A 17,953-nucleotide genomic window follows, 5' to 3' on the forward strand; every position below is an offset into this window, starting at 1 on the left:
TTGTGTTCACTGAATTGCTGGCTGTCTAAGTGGTGTCCGCGTAATCATATAGAATTCATAGACAATTGGAAAAGTTTTTGGGGCAAACCTGACCTGTTGAAAAGAGATGGTATTCATCCCTCCTGGGATGGTGCTGCTCTTCTCTCTAGTAATATGGCTCATAGTCTTAGAGCTCAAACATGACAATCTGGGGCTCAGGTCAGGAAGCAGACAGACTGGCTTAACCGACCGTCTGCTAGCGGCCTCGCGTCACCCAGGTCAGATAAATCCTATCACATAGAGCCTCTTTCACCTAGCTATCATCATATATAGACTGTGTCTGTTCCCCCGAATTTGGAAATCCAAAAAAAAAAACGTTTAAACCCATCTAAGGTTAAAAATGTAATTGATGTTCAACAAATAAAAAACAGCTATAATACAGATGAGCACATGATAAAGCTTTGTTTGCTGAATATTCGATCGCTTACTTCAAAAGCACTCATTGTTAATGATATGATTTCAGATAATAACCTAGAGCCCTACAGCGGCAGCCTGCCCTATTTGCAGCTGTTACAATAGGTCCGTTTTGTTAGTTATGTTTATTTTCTTTTCATTTCTTTATTAAGTTAATTAAGACAAATGTTTTGAGCATTTTTTTAAAAATGACGACTAAGCAGCCGAGCTGACAGCGAGTAAAACATGTTTGATCAATTTAGCCTCTCAAATCAACGCTAATACTTTACTTGGCTACAATAAAATCCATAAATATAAAACACTTCAAGCATATCACACAGACAGTTAAGTTTAATGTTTATTTATTAAACCACAGTGAGTAAAACAACATTTTTTTGAAATACTGGCTGCTCGCAACAGCGTTCGCAAACGAAATGAGCAATAGCCTACAATCTAAACAAATTAAATTAAATAAATCAAAAACAAACTCGCAGGTTATCTTACCTAAAAAATGCACCACAGAACATGGCCATTCTTTTTTTCCAGTAGTTTCCAACAGTTAAACGAAAATAAAGTCCAATAAAACGAAAAGTTAGAACAGTCTCTTACAGAGCATCGTGGAGTAAAAGAATAGCATCCACAGTGGAAGGTTTTAACCCAGTCCTCCTCTCTTCTATCACTCTTCCCGCTGCGCTGAAGACACGTTCGCTGCTGCGATTTTTCTTTTAATATTCTCCATTATTTGCACATGAGGTGAATCGTGGGTTGCGCTGACGGGAAACCTTCTGTGTGTGTGCGTGCGTGCGTGCGTGAAACTGTCATGTCAATCATATGTCAGTGTAATTATAAGATTATGAAAGTTATGAGGTTATGAAATGTCTATGTTTGTTTTTCTATCATCGACGTCAACTTCTCATATTTTTTTAATTAATGTCTAAAAATATAAAAAGAAGGATAACCCAAAAAAGGCCCGAGGCCCGGCCCGCATGTGAACTATGACGTGAAAATTGGCCCGAAGCCCGGCCCTAGGGGCGTGAAAAAGTCGGGGCCCGTCGGGCTCGGGCTGAAATGCAGGGCTCTATAATAACCTAGATGTGCTATGTTTGACAGAAACCTGGCTAAAACCAAACGATTACATTACTTACATTACTGTAATTTATAGTAATATTTTCAAAACCACTAAGAAATCAAGTTTTGAATATAATTCTTTTGAAGTGTTGGTGCTTAATGTAAAAATATATAGCGACAGCAAAATGTATTTTGCAGCCAGGGTAGTCTAGCAACTCTCCATTGACTTTCGAGCTGCAAAACCTAAATTGGGTCAGGCCAATCACATCGTGTATAGAGTAGGCGGGGCGGGCTTAACATATGACGACAGAGTTGTGACGGATCCCTGCTACTTGAAAACAAAGAAGAGCTGCTGCTGGAGAACAGTCTTTCGAATCGGCTTTGGCCGCGACTCTGGAGGACTTGGAGTTAAGTTTTTCCTTGAGAAAAGAGCAAAGAACGGCACTTAAGTCATTCTTAAAAAAAAGGAAGATGTGTTCAGAGTTTTGCCGGCCAGATATGGTTGATATAGTTGAATTATCAACTAGCTCCGCTGTTGGGAAAACGCTCTGGTTGGTTGAAGCGCTGTCCTATTGCGTGCCAAGGGAATTTGAAAGACAGCCGTTTATCCCGCCTCTCGGACGAGCCGTGTCTATGGTGAGTTGCCAGACCTAACATCTTGATGTAGGTCTGGCTTGCCAGGCTAACATTTTCCTTCTTATTTTGGAAATAATTCCTGGAGTTCATATCTGTATTTCTGAAGTACAGTGAATATCCACACTGGTGCATTGACTGACAGCCCACACATACACCTCAAGACATTATTCATCCGTGCTGAGGAGCCGTGCTGATGCACAACGCATGTAAAGATAATTCTGCAAATAACTGCAATTGCAGATTTCAAACAGAGACGTCAACAAAGAGCAAAACTTCCTGCAAAACTTACAGACTGTGGTTTATGAAGCGACTATAATATTTTGTGTGCGCAAAAACTAAACAAAACAAAATAAACTACTTTATTCATCAAATTCTTCTCTTCCCTGTCATTCTCCAACGCTGTTTAAGAACGCAGACTCAGCATTCGTTGTGCTGCTCACATGACCAGGGTCAGCCAATGTGTGTGATCCTGACGCAGAACTGGCCAATAACGAGGCAGAGTTCTGACGTAGATCCCGGAAACACTGCACTGTGTACAACAACAGGTGTTGGAGAAGCGTGTGCAGAGCAGAGGAGCAGTAAATGAAGATATAAACAAACCCAAGAATTTATGATTTCTGTGCTTTTCACATTCACAGTGCGCTTGGATTTAACTAATTGCTAAATTTTATTAAATGCTGTATAAACTAGTTTCAGAGCTCTGTACAGGTCATTATACAAAAACATCTGCATCGTTTTAAATTGTAAAGTTAGTTTACATATTTATATAAACAATAACCATTGGGGAACATTCTATATTTGGTAACTGTTTCTATGTTAATATTAAAAATATCTATGTTGTTAAAAATAACTATCCTGTAACCTTCTGGGAACATCATATTATTGTTGCAAAAAAAATAAAAAGAGCATTCCTATAATAATATTATTTAGTTCCCAAAACAATAAAAAGACAGGAACCAAAAACTAACGTTAGGGGAACGTCCTGTGTTTGCTGGGAAGCCCCAGAAGCAAACGTAATATTTGGCTTTAAGAACTGAAAATTATGGAATTATTCCTGAAACAAGAAGAATCAGCAGAAAATAAAATTGGACAAAAACAACAAGCTGTTGATAAAATTATAATGAGTTTAATCAATCATAACTTGAAGTACAAAAAAATGTAAAAAATTAAAACTAATGAGACAGATCTCTGAAAAACAATGAATGAGTTCAAATTATTATCAGATTCATGTCTCTGTTCAAAGTGTTACGGCCTTCAGCTCTCCTTCTTCAAGCAAGTCTGAAGATTCACATGAGGATCCACAGCGGAGAGAAACTTTACACGTGATCAATGCGGGATGAGTTTCACTCGGGCCTTTGTTCTGAAATAACTTCTGCCTTCTCATTCAGAAGAAGAGCACCAGAAAAATTACACCGGAAAAAATCTTTCATGTTCAGGGAGCTATACACACATTTTTCCTTTCTCGTTCATGTCCATCAGGTCTAAAAAAAACATTAAATCAAGTGAGATTTCAAATGAGAGACAAACGTGAAATGAAAAGTGAAGCTCAAAGTCAAGATCACTGATGAGTTCAATAGTCATTTTAATCTCATCAAATCTGGTCAACAACTGCTGTCACGATTATGATCTATTTTAATGTCATGAAGATGATTTGTGTTATAAATCACTAGTTTGGTCATGAAACAATGTAAATCTGGTGAGCATCAGCATGTTCTTCATCATGAAGAATGAATGAGGAATCAAGAATAAACACCAACCTCTTTGTTCTTCAGTATCTTGATGTTTCATTCTGCAGGTTCTGGATCACTGGCGTTCTCTCCGTCCTCTCCTTCCAGATGCTTTCTGGCAGTTCTGCTGAGTTTCATTTCTTACAATCATGATGAGAGAGGAATAATCAATATTTCAGACCAAGTACTAAAGCTAATCACATGTTGAAAATATAGTGACCTTGATCATGTAATTTAAGATTATCAGGTTTTGTCGAAGCCACAACAACACAACAAACAAAACTAACATAAATCACCTAGTGCTGAAACAAGCCAAGTTTTCCTAAACATGAAAATGCTTCATATTCAGCGCTTCAAATAAACTCATAAACATACAGTTTAACACGTCGTTCAGATGCATGTGTTGTTTACTCTGATGTGGTGTTCCCTTTGTGTAACTTATAGGCCCCATTTACACTGCATGGTTCAAGTGACCCAATTCTGATTTTTTCCTCTCATGTGGCACAGATCGGATATGACTGGTGAATGTGTAAGCAGGAAAAAAACGCATGGATTCCGATTTTCTCAGATCGGATTCAGGCCTCATTCATATGTGGTAATAAATCGGATATGAATCGGATACGTGCATTTGCGTCTGCCATGTAAGCAGACAAATCGGATATTCCCCAGTAAATGCGAGTAAGTATCCGTACCTGATGGTCAAATTATGTATTCGTATGTGTTACGGGTGAGGATAAATGGATGATCATCACCTTCAACAGCGGACTTGAGGCGACGGTTGTGCGCGTTAATGAGCGCTGCTTTTAAATGAACATTTCTTTAAAACGAAATTTTCTTAATGGCATAATCAGGCTTTACTCCCTTGAAACTTAAAAAGGAATGGAACATACTCATATTTTAGAGAATGTAGTTAATATTTTCGTTAATAATGATTTATCATATCCACCCGCGACCCACCCGAAATTAATCAGAATGTTATTTTTATTAGCCTACTTAACCCGCCCGATCCGCGGATTATCCACAGAGCCCCCGCGGATATGACCGCGCATCACTATAATAATTGTTTCTGCTTCTGCATCCATTGCACATTGAGCTGTTTTACTTAATTTTCCGGGTCAGAACGTCTACATTTGGTTGTTTTGGCAGTGTAGTCCTATAGTGTAAATGCAAATATCGGATACGGGTCACTTTTAAAAGATGATGTAAGCGGGTCGTCAAAAAAATCGGATATAGTCAGCAAATCGGAATTGGGCATCAAGACTTGCAGTGTAAATGCAGCCTTATTAAACTTTATTTAACCAGGAATATCACTGGAGAACAAGCTCTTATTTTCACCAACAGCTTGACAGAAATTAAATCATACATTACAAAACACACACATACACATTAATTTAAAACATTTACAAGCGGTGATAAAAACACTCACTAGTAGTTTTATTAAATGCAGAGATTGAAATAAATGATTGTAATTTCAATGACTTTTGAGGCACATTCTTATATTTAATGGTTATATCCTTATCAGCAAATGTTAGAAAATCATGTGTGTATTTCCATTTTCCTTAAATGCTTGTCCCGAGAGCGAGTGAGTCTCTGTTCAACTTTACAGAACGAGCTCCAGCACCTCAAGTTGATGAAGAGCAATAATTCTGACTAAAATATACATTTGTTTATTCTACATTAATCTACATTGTTCATAGAAGATTAACATGAAGGATTTAAAACCTACATTTAACGGCTATGAAAACAGAAACTGTAACTAATGTGTCATATAAACAGAGATGGGTTCTGAAACATTATCAGTAATTCTAATAACATGCCATAAGAGATGGACTTGGTAATTGCGATGATGTATTCGTTGTTTTGTTTACTTCTCTGACAATGCATATATATATATATATATATATAGCATTACTACATTAAAGGGCACCTTTTATGCAAAATTCACTTTTACATGGTGTTTGAACATAAATGTGTGCTGGCAGTGTGTGTACACAACCACCCTATAATGATAAAAATCCAACCAGTTTTTTTTTTTAAATCCCCAAAAATCATGTACTGTCTCAGAACAAGCTGTTCTCAAAAACTATGCAATGTGACGTAGAATTGAACAAGCCCCGCCCACGACTTTTGATTGACACTGAAGTTTGAGCATAGCCCCGCCTTGAGTGAGCTAAACACAGTCCGGTGAGTCCACCATTGTTTCAACGCTGGAGCAGCTGTAGAACGTTTCCAAAACGATTGAGACACACTAAAACAGTGCGTTTTTCTCAGCCCCCAAAAAATGACAATTTAAACATGCTGTAAAAAATTATCTGTGGGGTATTTTGATCGAAAACTTCACATACACACTCTGGGGACATCAGAGACTTATTTTACATCTTGTGAAAAGGGGCATAATAGGTGCCCTTTAAATCCACAGGGAATATTGGTGATTTGTGGACTTAAAAGCCATATTACTTAAAACTTCATGAACTTGTTTGTTCAAGGCACAATGTTTCTCCAGGTTTCCAAGTCAGTGCCCATTATTTACTCAATCTCAACTCATCGTAGGTGTGTATGACATTCTTCTTTTAGACAAATTTACTATCGGAGTTATATTAAAAAATGTCCTGGATCTTCCAAGCTTTATAATGGATTATAATGAATTTCCATTTACTTGCAGTCTAGAGCCCTGTATAGTGCTTTATTTCTGCTTTTACATGAGCGCCACCTACTGTCAGAGACCGCAAGTTAATAGATATCAACCAATCAACAAAGTGTCCTGTGCTCACCACACACCGGCTATAGGTGGAGAGGAGAGATTTGGCTATAGAGTGATGTGTGTCTAACTTACACAGAAGAGACTTTGTTGCTCAGCACATGAAAATAAATTACTTACTGTGATCTCAGACTGTGTTGATGTGGTTTCTCCACTGCATGGATCTTCATGTGTCGCTTCAGGTGAGTTTTAATAGAGAAACTCTTTCCACACTGATCACATGTGTGCGGCTTCTCTCTGCTGTGGATCCTCTCATGTGTATGATCGACTGAATCTCTTGTCACAGTGTGAACACTTGTAAGGTTTTTCTCCAGTGTGAATTCTCTGGTGCAGTTTTAAATCGCTCGCTGTAATAAAAGTCTTCTCACACTCAAAGCACATGTACTCTCTCACACCAGTGTGGATTTTCTGATGTGCAAGTAAATATTGCAGCAGTGAAAAACTCTTTCCACACACAGAACATGAATGCAGCTTCTCCTTCGTATGAACTATCAGGTGTGTCTTCAGGTGTGATGCCCAGACAAATGTTTTGCCGCATTGATCACATGTGAATGGCTTATCTCCGGTGTGGATCCTCATGTGTCCTTTAAGGTGTGAAGATTGACTGAAATCTTTCCCACATTTATCACACTTAAATGGTTTCTCTCCAGTGTGGATCCTCATGTGTATCTTCAGGTGACTTTTAATAGAGAAACTCTTTCCACATTTATCACACGTGTTCGGCTTCTCTCCAGTGTGGATCTTCTCATGTGTTTTCAGATGTGATGATCGACTGAATCTCTTGTCACAGTGTGAACACTTGTAAGGTTTTTCTCCAGTGTGAATTCTCTGGTGCAGTTTTAAACTGTTCGCTGCAGTAAAAGTCTTCTCACACTCAAAGCACATGTACTCTCTCACACCAGTGTGTATTTTCTGATGTGCATGTAAATTACCCAGCTGTGAAAAACTCTTTCCACACACAGAACATGAATGCGGCTTCTCCTTCGTATGAACTCTCAGGTGTCTCTTCAGGTCTGATGCCCTAAGAAATGTTTTGCTGCACTGATCACATGTGAACGGCTTCTCTCCGGTGTGGATCTTCATGTGACCCTCAAGACTTTGTTTGTATGGGAAACTCTTTCCACGGTGAGTGCAGGTGAAAGATTTCTTGGCTCTTCTTTTCTTTAAAAATGTCTTTTTAGTCTTTGAGCGACTCAAAGGTTTTTCCTCCAGGTTTGACATGATGTTCCTCCTTCACTTCACTCAGTTCTTCACTCTTCTCCTTCACTTCCATCAGGTCTGACATGAAAGAAAAATGTATTAAATAAAATTTTCAGTACATCAAAATAATTGATTGAAAGAAATATAAATTGAAAGGACATGAAAGTGAGCCCTAAAGTAATAGTAGAAAGTAGACAACTGTTATAAAATATTATGATAATTTGATGCCTTTTTATAAATTGATTATTTATCAGTTAAAATAGTATTAGCTTGATCTGATGTTGATAATCAATATAAAAATTTCTCAAACCTCCCTTTACTGACCATTTGTTGAAGAAAAACCCAGAACATTCTGTACCATTTCATAGTATGAACTTTTTATCTAAATGTGATGAAGTGCTTGAATGTTTCTAACATGAATGTTCTTCAGCATCATGAATGAATGAAGAATAAACACCAACCTCTTTGTTCTTCAGGATCTTCAGTGTGTTTCATTCTGCAGGGTTCTGGATCACTCATGTTCTCACTGTCCTCTTTAATAAACTCAGTCTTTTCAGATTTCAGCTCTTCCTGATGCTCTGATGCTCGTCTTCACTTGTAGCTGATGGGAATTTACAGCATTTATTGGAGAATTACAGTGGGAGGAGCTTCACTGACCATGCGACTGATGTGGGAGGAGCTTTGTTGATGATGCAATTGGTGTGGGAGGAGCTGATCTGCCCAAAATCTAAATATATCAGTTACTGAGTTTGTTTTTATACTAAATGACACTTCTATGCAACAAATAAATGGCACTTCTAAAATAATATGATCATTTGCAGAATGCATTTTTATAAATTGATTATATGTCCTTGAAACTTTCCTTGAATGAGGTAAATTTATCTTCCAATTATTATTTTTAAAACATTATCGAATCTGAGGCCCCGTTTACACAATGGGAAAACGCAGATATTTCCCTGCGTTTTGGCCTGTCATTTACACGAAAACGCCGTTTTTATCCCAGAAAACGATTATTTCTAAAAACTCCGGCCAAAGTGGAGATTTCTGAAAACGCCGGTTATGTGTTGCCGTGTCAACTGGGAGAAACGGGGTTTTAGGTTCTCAAACGTCACATTATGCGCCAGAAAACGCTTACGTCATGTGAGCGCCCTATGTTTAGAGTTTGTTTGGCTACTGTTTGATCATGGATGCTGTTAAGGTGGTACTCATTTTTACTTTTGTGCAAACGCTTTTGGCCTGTTTGCATTTGCTTCGCTGTCTGTCCACACAAACGAACCTCGCTCTGTTGTTTTGAAAGGAACAGGAAGTCGCTTGTGCTATTCGTTGTTGTCGATTTTGAGGATTCTGCATGGCTTTATCCTTCTCCCTACACTGCCGCCCATAGGTTTGTCATAGTTATGATGTCGCTCTACGGCGTATTTATGCGGGTTGATGTAAACGACAACTTTTTTGAAAACGATGTTGTGTGCACAATGTTATTTTTGAAACGGAGGGGGGGGAATATTCGTTTCTCTAAATACCGTAGGCTTGGCGCGATAGTCGGTGTTACCGGTGTTACACGGTGTTCAGTCGCAACACCGGTTTCATCACTTGCCCACCGCAGCACCGCAAAAATTTTTTTTAAAGCAATTACGCAGTATCCATATTTTCTGTCACCAGTTGACTAGCGTTGTATGATCATGCTCAACCATTCAAGCGTGACAGAACAAGAGACCGCGCTGTAAGTCCTGCCTATTACACACGCACACATACACACACACGAAAAAGACGCGCGTCAGTATCGAGTTCTCTTTTCGGCCTTGAACAAGGATTGGTATACCGGTAGCCTAATAATCATGAATGCACTCTCTTGTGTGCGTGAATGAATCTTTTAACACATTTCCGGCAAACTTTTCACGCAAAAGAAAAACGCTTCATAAAGCGCAGTGAAATTCATGTGGCGTATCCTGTTGGAACGAGGTTGTTCGTTAAATTCACACGAGCTCTAAACGAATGCGAGACTGCTGCGATTAGTCAAAATTTATTAATGAAACAAAATCAGAGGGAATAGTTTCTTTAATGTATTTTTTTACCGGTTGGCCGGTCACACGGCTTTCATAGTTTACAGTTAGGCTAGTGCGGAGACCAGGGCCGGGTTTCCCGATAACGATGTATCTAAGCTCTTAAGAGCGTTCTCTATGTGCAAGGTTACGCTCGTCACACGCCGCAATTCCACGCGCGTTTCCCAAAAATGCACTTAATGCGCGAGAACGCGTTCCTGCTACTTAAGAGTCGCTGTCCATTCGCGAAGTGCTGAAATGTAACCTTACATGGTGTATTCTTTAATAAACGTTTTATGTTTAATATAAGCGTTTGCGTTTTTCAAGAATAATAACGAACCCACCATTCAAACACTGGTTGAATACGAAATCGCGCCCTATACCCTTAAATAGAGTGTTATTGTTCTCAACATGATCTCAAGCAGTGAAAAATAGAGGACACTGACAACGCACTGAAAGACAGGACCAAGCAGGTAATATTTAATCTGAAACAAAGTCTCAACTTTCAAATTTGGTCAGTCAAACAAACATAAAATAGGCCTACCGTTTTTTGGCTCTTTAATGTGTCGTGACAGATTGCCTCAGTTAAAGCCAAGTTCAAATCCACCGAAGTTAATCAATAACTCTTCTGACTGCTTTGTCGCACAAAAATGGTGGAATTTGATTGGTCAGATCGCATGTCAATCAAACTCAATACGAATGATGAATTGACGCCATGTAAAAAAAAAAAAATTACATCACTCTAACACCCCCCACCCCCACGATGAAACCGGTAATACCGGTGTTGTCACAAGTCGATTAACCGGTGGGAGAATATTATCACCGTCACATCTACCGGCTATGTGTAAATGTGGCCTGAATCTCACGAATCCCATTGTTGCCATATTTTGACACCAACTTTGAGATTGATATTTATTTTACTAAAAACGTTTTGAATTATTAATGGCCGTTCGCACTAGACTTTTCCTTCCACTGACTTCCATTCAATGAAATGAGCTTTAAGTGTCAATTCACAGGAGATCTGAAGACATCAGCATAATAAATGAGGTGAAAACAGGAACTATTGTCATGAAATAAAGAGTGTTTTCAGCTGATCTGTTAATATTGATGAGCCTCAGACTATCAACACTCATTCAACAAGCCATTCAGGATCATCAGCAGATCATCTCACTTTATTCTGAGTGTTTGCTGTTAGAAACACATTATTCGAGTCAGGATACATGATAAAAGCACAAACTGATCTATTGAAAGACAATACTGTTATTTCTCACACTATGACATGCATAAAACATCAATAACACAAAACAATGACACTCATCTTCATCAACCACTACAGATAAATAATTACAGCAGCATAATGTCCAAATTAATCTAAATATATAGTTTGATCTTATAATAACAATATTAACCCATTTAATCCCAATTAATTAATTTTTCCCAGACACAAAAATATCCAAATCATGTGTCATTAGTATCCCTTTGAAACAATCAATCATAATTTTTTGAAATTTTCATGGAAAAGTGTGTGAAAAAGTGTGTTTTATGGTCGGTCACAATTGTGACCGGTGGGATACTGTGTTGTATCAACCATTGTATTGATTTAATATAGGTCTATTTGACCTGTGCAGTGTGTTTGTGTGTGTTTTTGTGTGTGTGTGTGTGTATGTTTTTTTTGTGTGTGTGTTTTTGTGTGTCTGTGTGTGTGGGGGTGGGTGTGTGTGTGGAGATCAGACATCAGAGGAGACGTGACCATGAGTGAGTGTTACAGCAGCATAATGTCCAAATGAATCTAAATATATAGTTTGATCTTATAATAACAACATTAATCACTACACAGTAAAATCCGGAAATCAACACCAATATACTTAATTTCAACACTTTAAAAGTGTAAATATGGGAACAACCCTCAAAGTGTTAGTTCGACACTTTCAAGAGTGTTGCCTCTCACAACACCGACACAGAGTTACAACATGAACACTAAGAGAGTAAAATATGAACACCAATTCTGCATTTCCTACTTTAAAGAACTGTAAAATACACTGACAAATCATGTAATCTGAAAAAAATTAATTCACTTTGAAATAAACACTTCACTTTATATTACTCTTTCAAAACAATCCAGAAATTTAAATTGTAACCTTAGTCTGGGATCATAAAAGTGGTTTTCTAAAAAGTAGTCATTAAAATAATAACATTTTATGAAAATGATCAGATAAAGATCACCACAAAGCACTATTGTTCCCAGAGTAAAACACTATTCATATTTATTAGTATTGATTTAATGTCTCACCCGGGTCATTATAGGCTCATTGTAAAACATTTAGCAGTATCTTTTCCTTTAAAAACATTGCTATGCATTTAAAATTAGTTTAATATTCTATATTAAATTGCAGCTTAATAACATTTCGATTTTTAAATAATTTTAATCAAACACTGGTGAAACAACCACTTATGTCTGTAATGGTGACTTGATAGCTAGGACTGTAACTGTAGCTAGTTGAGAATAGGTGACCACTGTGGTGCATCGGTAAGAATGCAATCGAATGCTCTAATGCTCTTTAATGGATTTATTGACAGACAGCAGATGATTATAGCTGTCTTCCTGAGTGTACGGTTCTACAATAAACAATACAAAGAAAAATATCAGCAACAAGTAAACGACAGTGCTGACATGATGCAACAAGTAAAGCTAATAAATGCTAATTAGAACAACTTTCCCTTCAAGTAACTTTAGCTGCTTATATCAAATAACCAAATAATATAACACACATTAGCTCCTTATTAAATTAAAGAACAGCCTTTTACTGCTGGGTCTCAGTTCAGCAACCCAAAAACATAGTTCTCTATTACACAACCATTGTAAACACTCCGATAATAACTATACAATGTCAGGTGAGTACACACACAAACACACTAGTAGTGTAACACTAGTAATACTAGGTATTAGCATAATGCTAGCAAACTTTATGCTAACATACTGCATTGCAACTGAGTATCCCAGAATAGACAATAACACTCATAAAAAACCTAAGGCACCAAAATACACATATGTAAACATTTACACCAGGGTACCCACATGTCTCTGAACGCACACATGCACAGATAACGACACAGACGACAACTATGCACTTCAGAAATATACGATGTGCTGCCCGTGGTCACTCTCACTACTAACTCAAAACGATCTTCTTCTTCTTCTTTTGGAGTTTTATGGCTGTTGGCAAACCAGCTGAAACTTTTTTTTTTTAATTATATATTAAACTATATTCTGTTAACCAATCCTGTTTCCCTTATATACCTCATTAAAGCACTATAAACCCTTGACTCTTTCTGTGCGTTTTGTATGAAGGTATTTTTGGTGCAAAACAACCGAACGCCTGTGACAGTGAAATTTGTAGTTGTAGAGAATAGCCACACATGTGTATCAGTAAATTTGAAGTCACAGAGAGAAATGTTTTAAGAGTTGCAAACTTGTAGACTTTTTTTTCTTTTCCACAAACACAACACAACAGTTACACCTTCTCAAATTCTTCATCGCAGGTTCACAAATCCTATTCTACAAATCACTAATTAAGAAACTCGTACGCTCACATTTTTGCTACAGTTGCTGCAGTGAATATGGTACAAAACGCATTTACACACCCGCATCAAAAAATGTGAAGTCACGGAGAAGTTTTGCTCATCCGCAAATCAGTCTGTGAATTCATCCTATGAGAGTTGCACACTTGTAGAATATCTTCTCACAAATGTCTTGTATATTTTTCTAGCACAAACACAAGTACATAACTACAACTGCTTGAATCTGCTGCGACGAGTCTCAAACACTGTTTTTCGCTAACAAGTGACAAGTTTCGCGCACTCTCCCTTTTGCACCATTCATCAATATAAAATGTGGAGCAAAAGTGAGCTGTGCATCTGTAGAGGCAGAGGGCGGAGCCTGCATGAATATTCATGAGTTTCCCGGGCATGCGCGCGGATCTGATCATTTAGTTCACGCTCCTCGTTTCTCAGCAGGTTTAATGGATTATTTCAAAAAAGGTAAATATAGATTTAGCACGAACTTAAACTACAATTGTGTATCGTTTCGTAGGGTTTATAATGTTTTTATTAATTTGCAAGTTTTGTGCATTCATCAATGAGTGAATGATTGCAGGCATTCACTTCGTGTAGGCCTAGGCTATATAAAGCACAGCAAACTTCAACTCGTTAATTTCGTTGTGCTTTTCCTTTGTACATTGCAATGCTTTAAAACTGTCTTTTGTTATCATTTGTTAATTGTCACTGCAATAAAATGAAAGTTTAATGCGTTTTAGGAAGGACTGTTCCAGTGCACCTATACAACCAGTCTACTGGTGGGGGGGGGGAAGCGAAAGAAACCTAAAATTCTCGGGACAGCAGCATTTGTCCAAAATTGAATCTTAAAGCTATAGTAGGTAATGTTGGAGAGCTAGCAAGAATTGAAAGCAGCACCTCTTCTAAGCTCCACCCCCTCCCGTCAGTACTCCGTCCAAAGCTACGCCCCCACAAACATGAACGTGCATCCACAGTCGGAGTCAGCTGCAGGTCACAGGAAAGCCGAGTATTTCAGCACATTATGGGCATCAACCAAACTACTTCATGTCTCATTCACCTGTAAGTACACTATATTATTATTAAAATGAATGCAAAAAAAAAAAAAAAAAGCATGGCTATTGTTAGTAATGTTACTCGCAGCTTTCAGGCTAACGTTACACGTTTGGTGTTGTATGAACTCTGAAATGTAGCTACGTCTCTTTGGATAAAAGCGTCTGCTAAATTAAATGTAACAATGTAACGTTTTGTTTTGTTACTATCACTGGCAAACGTGAATTTTCTGTTTTTATATATCTTCGTTATTTTGGTTGTTATGCTTCCACGACGAGAGCATTGGATCTGATCCTACGTACGTTTATAAGCAATATATTAACGTAATTTTATCACAATTATAATGCAGACACTTGCGACTATGGCTGTGCAATATGTTCAAAATGTCCAATATGTTCGCGCAGTGGGGCGCGGGCACGAGACATGAAGGCATCTGATTGGTTCTTTACACTCGGACCGAGTGGCAGTGATTGGTCAGAGTTTTTACTGTCCTGCAGCTGCTACAGAGGTCTGATTGTTTTCATTCCTTTTTCTGAACACATAATGTATTGACTACTCTTAGGATGGAAGGACCATTTCACCCAGTATAAAAAAAGTGTTTCTGAACAGGATTACCTACCATAGCTTTAACCGTTCTATTTCATCAGAAACGATCTGTAAACAGGGCTTTAAGTGTAAAATACCGAACTTGTCCTTTAAGTTTATGAAGTGACTGTGCTGTTCCTGACTGGTGCAGAGGCAGTGAATGACACAACACAAACTGCATTATTGAATGATTAAGGTATAAGAAAAAATGCATAGCATTATTGGCGCCAATTTGCCAAACCTTTGATATTATTTTACATGTAAAAATAATATGAATGAGATTTGAGAGCATGAGGGAAGATTTTCAGAGAATAACTGATTAAAAAACACAAGTACACAGTCAAACAATACAATTTCACACAGAAAAGTTCATAGTAATAAAGTACTTGCATGTGGTGCAGGTGTTAGGGGTTAACCGTTTAGGAGCCCAGGACCAGATGTTTGAAAGAAGAAACAGAGTCAGAATTATAAAAAAAATAAGAAAAGTTTTACTGAAGATAGTTTGCAGTTTCATCAGCAGAAGTTCAGCTTCAAGACTCACAGAGGAGTTCGTAGGCCGTCACGCTTACAGTTACAAAGACCACAGCAGTTATACCATTTGCAAGGGCACGGATGACATCAGTACACACATGTTGGCTACTTCTGATTGGCTAAGAAAGAGATAAACATAGTAATTTTCCACACATATATTTAATTTCATTTTCATTTCATTTATTTTTTCACAAAATACCAAAAGTATAATAATGCAGTCATTGGAACAAAATCAAATAGGTATAGTGAATGGGTCCCCCAAAGAAGCTAGAGAAGCTTATGGGTGAGGGCCCGTAATTTTACAAGAGAAAAGTGGTACGGTAAAGGTACATGGTCACCACCTGGTACCAGACGATGATAACAGAGCACACAAGAAAAACGCACAAGGACATACATACAGTACATACACATACATTCATGCTCATACATCCCAGTAGTCCATGAGAAAGCAGTTATATATTAAATATAAGTTGATAAATAATAAGTTTTTAGTTGCAAGTTGGAGATAGAGGGCAACACCTTAATGTCATCATTGATCCCGTTCCAAATCTGGGGCCCCCTACATGCAACACTCATACTAGTGCGCAAATATCGGCGATATTTACCATATATTAGTGATTTAGTTCTCGTTTGGTATGTGTGCTGGGGGCTGTAGATAGGAATAAGACTATTTAATCTAGAGTTCAGATTATTTACAGTTTGAAAGATAAGGCAAGCATTATGATATTTATTTAGCTCAACTACTCTTAATAACTCAAATCGATAAAATAGATGGTATGAAGAAGAATTTATCTCTGACCAGGAAAGAGCCCGTATGGCTTTCTTTTGTAATGATATAAGTTTTTTAAGATGACTTGTGTAGGTGTTGCACCATATCACATTACAATAATACAATATACAGATAGACGGAAGCATATCTCCATAGATTATGCCGCTGACACTCAGACCCTGAAGTCAGGCACGTCGTGACCCTCCAGGTTGCAGATTTGGGTTGCTAGGCGCCAACATGTCCCGAACAACAACTCAGTCAATCTCCAACAATGCCAGTGGTTCCTTAACCTGTAAGCAAGAAGACTAACACACACACCGACACACAGCTTTTCCAAGGTTAGATTTGGCCAGGCTCTAACTATAAACAGGAGTCTTGTCTCAAAACATCAAGATAACAAGTTCTTTCTCTCAAGGATAGGACACTTTAGTCTAACTGTAAGGTTTCGTAAACTGTAAAGTAAAGTTTTTCCTATTTAGCACCAAAACTCTGGAACAGTCCGGGAAGCAGACACACTCTGTCAGTTCAAAGCCAGATTAAAGACACATCTCTTTGACCTAGCATTCACATAATACATTATAGACTTCTATAATTCAATGTTAGGCTGCATAGATTAGGTCAGCCGGAACCGGGAACACTTCCCATAAATCCTGATGTACTCGTTACATCATAAGAAGAATGGCATCTATGCTAATTTTAGTGTCTGTGTTTATCCCGAGGTTTTCCCGCAGCCTGCCGGATCCAGGCCGTATCCAGATCTGACGAAGGACCTTCGCCTGGACCCGATGACAACGCAGTGCTGAAGTGCCAACTAGTCTCTCCCTATGGAGGATCCCACTACCACTATACAGATAAGGCGTTGTCGGGAAAATTCGTTTCGCGTTCCTACCCCAAAGCAACAAAATAAAATAAAATTCTTTATCAAAATTTATAAGGAAAGACAAGTACTTTTTTCAGGCTTGGCTTGTAGGGAATTCCAAACCTGCGTATATTCAAACACACATAACTATAGAACCCATTCTTAAAGCGCATGTGAACGCCATCAGCGTTTCTCACAGGTTCGCGTTTAAAGTCTGTGTAGAGGGAATGGTGTCGTCTTAGCGGCCCCTAATTTAATAACAAATGATCGTTGCGACGGAAGCAAATCAATCAAAACTAACTTTAGATGGAAAATAACTTTATTAAAGAACCGCTATAAAGCCAAAACAATCTCTGTTACCTTAAATTATACGCTTATCTCTGTAAAGCTGCTTTGAAACAATCTACATTGTTAAAAGCGCTATATAAATGAAGATGACTTGACTTGACTTGACTTAAGGCTTTAACAAAGAAATTATCCCTTTAATTATTGGCTTCAATTACCCCTATATGTTTTAACACGTTGAAGACCTTTTTAAAACCCAAACCAAGTCCTTATTTCATTTCTGGGAGCTTGCCTAAATAAGCAAGCACTGTTACTGCATCCAGATATCAAATACTCACATTAAAGAGTACATGAAAAGAACATTTCAGTGATCACACTGGTAACCTCTATAACAAAGTAAAATCTCCAGAGAAGTCATTCAGAGGAACAGGAGAGGAGAGG

General features: G+C 38.0%; 1 protein-coding gene across 1 annotated transcript in view; it reads right to left on the minus strand.

Moving 5' to 3' along the window:
• The window catches only part of LOC311077357 (uncharacterized protein), a 77,937-nt gene extending 64,892 nt beyond the window's left edge, over positions 1 to 13,045 (minus strand). The window contains exon 1 of the mRNA XM_084105756.1: positions 12,937 to 13,045. The gene's annotated coding sequence lies outside the window, so the exon portion shown is untranslated. The remainder of the gene's footprint in view (positions 1 to 12,936) is intronic.
• Between the last annotated feature and the right edge of the window lie 4,908 nt (positions 13,046 to 17,953).

Source organism: Abramis brama (assembly GCF_963993115.1).
Source record: "Abramis brama genome assembly, chromosome: 1".
NCBI lineage: Eukaryota > Metazoa > Chordata > Actinopteri > Cypriniformes > Leuciscidae > Abramis > Abramis brama.